Source organism: Brassica oleracea, chromosome C4, assembly GCF_000695525.1.
Source record: "Brassica oleracea var. oleracea cultivar TO1000 chromosome C4, BOL, whole genome shotgun sequence".
Taxonomy (NCBI): domain Eukaryota; kingdom Viridiplantae; phylum Streptophyta; class Magnoliopsida; order Brassicales; family Brassicaceae; genus Brassica; species Brassica oleracea.
The window spans coordinates 45420875-45423435 of NC_027751.1; positions in this window are offsets into that span (position 1 = coordinate 45420875).

Below are 2561 nucleotides of genomic sequence, written 5' to 3' on the forward strand. Positions count from 1 at the left end.
GCCGTATTTCATTTCTTATACAATTGTAATGCATACCATTGAGGATTCTTTGTATAGATGATCATAAACCATGAAATAACAAAATTTCAAAAATAATTGTAAGTATTCCCTTTACCGTTTATTAAAATGTATAAGTGTTTCTCTTATGTTGTGTGGTTTTCGTTCATGCAATCGTAAAAGTGTTTGTTATTGGGTAAAACACCAAAGTTTGACTTCATAATCTGGTTAAGACACTTAATGAAGGTTATATACGTGTTATTCAATCCGCAAAATATTGTTTTCGGTTTAAAAACCCCTAGTTCCTTGGAATTTCCTCGGAATATTCCGAGGGAATTCCGAGGAAACTCTTATCTTCCTCGGAATTCCGTCAGAATATTCCGAGGAAATTCCGAGGAAAAAGGGTTTGGGGTTTCAAAACATTGATTTTTTTTCGCCGTATTTCATTTCTTATACAATTGTAATGCATACCATTGAGGATTCTTTGTATAGATGATCATAAACCATGAAATAACAAAATTTCAAAAATAATTGTAAGTATTTCCTTTACCGTTTGTTAAAATGTATAAGTGTTTCTCTTATGTTGTGTGGTTTTCGTTCATGCAATCGTAAAAGTGTTTGTTATTGGGTAAAATACCAAAGTTTGACTTCATAATCTGGTTAAGACACTTAATGAAAGTTATATACGTGTTATTCAATCCGCAAAACGTTGTTTTCGGTTTAAAACCGAGGGAATTCCAAGGAAACTCTTATCTTCTTTGGAATTCCGTCAGAATATTCCGAGGAAATTCCGAGGAAAAAGGGTTTGGGGTTTCAAAACATCGATTTTTTTTTTGCCGTATTTCATAATTTTTTTGTTTTTTTTAAATCCCAAATAATAGTTTTTAATCACAAAAAAAGTTTTTAGGTATTAAAAATGTTTAATAAATATATAAATGATTTTATAATGCAAAAAATAGATTTTATATACAAAAAACGTTTTCATATTATATATACATAATTATCAATTATATATTAAAAATGTTTAATAAATATAGAAATTTATATTATATAAATATATATTTTTTTTTAAATCCCAAATAATAGTTTTTAAACACAAAATTAATAAAAACTAAAAAAAAAATTCCAAATCAAGTGAATACCATAATCAAACTCGATTTTACACAATCCTACCATTCACCCTAACAAAACTCTATAAATATCATTCCAAAATCATCAAATCTACTTAAAAACCTAACAAATCTAACCTAAGAGAGTGGAATAGAGTTCATACATGATCAGTGACTGAAATTGAGGAGGATTAGGGCGGAAATCGCGAGAGAGAAGGAGAGCTTCAGCAGAGAGGGTGAGAGAGAAGGAGAGCTTGTTTGGCGGAGAGAGGAAGAGAGAAATGGAGAAGAAGATCTGGTTCGACCTAATAAAATGAGGAGTCCGACGGAAAATGTCCGTCGGAATTTCCTCGGAAAAATTATATATTTCCGTCGGAATTTCCTCGAAAATCATTAATTCAGTTTTCGCGAAATATTTAGCGGCTTGGTTTACCTGGTTAAATGAAAATATTCCGAGGAACCATGTTTCCTCGGAAAGGGTTTGGGGTTTCAAAACATCGATTTTTTTCGCCGTATTTCATTTCTTATACAATTGTAATGCATACCATTTAGGATTCTTTGTATAGATGATCATAAACCATGAAATAAAAAAATTTCAAAAATAATTGTAAGTTTTCCCTTTACTGTTTATTAAAATGTATAAGTGTTTCTCTTATGTTGTGTGGTTTTCATTCTTGCAATCGTAAAAGTGTTTGTTATTGGGTAAAACACCAAAGTTTGACTTCATAATCTGGTTAAGACACTTAATGAAGGTTATATATGTGTTATTCAATCCGCAAAACGTTGTTTTCGGTTTAAAAACCCCTAGTTCCTCGGAATTTCTTCGGAATATTCCGAAAGAATTCCGAGGAAACCCTTATCTTCCTCGGAAATCCGTCGGAATATTCCAAGGAAATTCCGAGGAAAAAGGGTTTGAGGTTTCAAAACATCGCCGTATTTCATTTCTTATACAATTGTAATGCATACCATTGAGGATTCTTTGTATAGATGATCATAAACACTGAAATAACAAAATTTCAAAAATAATTGTAAGTATTCCCTTTACCGTTCATTAAAGTGTATAAGTGTTTCTCTTATGTTGTGTGGTTTTCGTTCATGCAATCGGAAAAGTGTTTGTTATTGGGTAAAACACCAAAGTTTGACTTCATAATCTGGTTAAGACACTTAATGAAGGTTATATACGTGTTATTCAATCCGCAAAATATTGTTTTCGGTTTAAAAACCCCTAGTTCCTTGGAATTTCCTCGGAATATTCCGAGGGAATTCCGAGGAAACCCTTATCTTCCTTGGAATTCCGTCGAAATATTCCGAGGAAAAAGGGTTTGGGGTTTCAAAACATCGATTTTTTGTCGTATTTCATTTCTTATACAATTGTAATGCATACCATTGAGGATTCTTTGTATAGATGATCATAAACACTGAAATAACAAAATTTCAAAAATAATTGTAAGTATT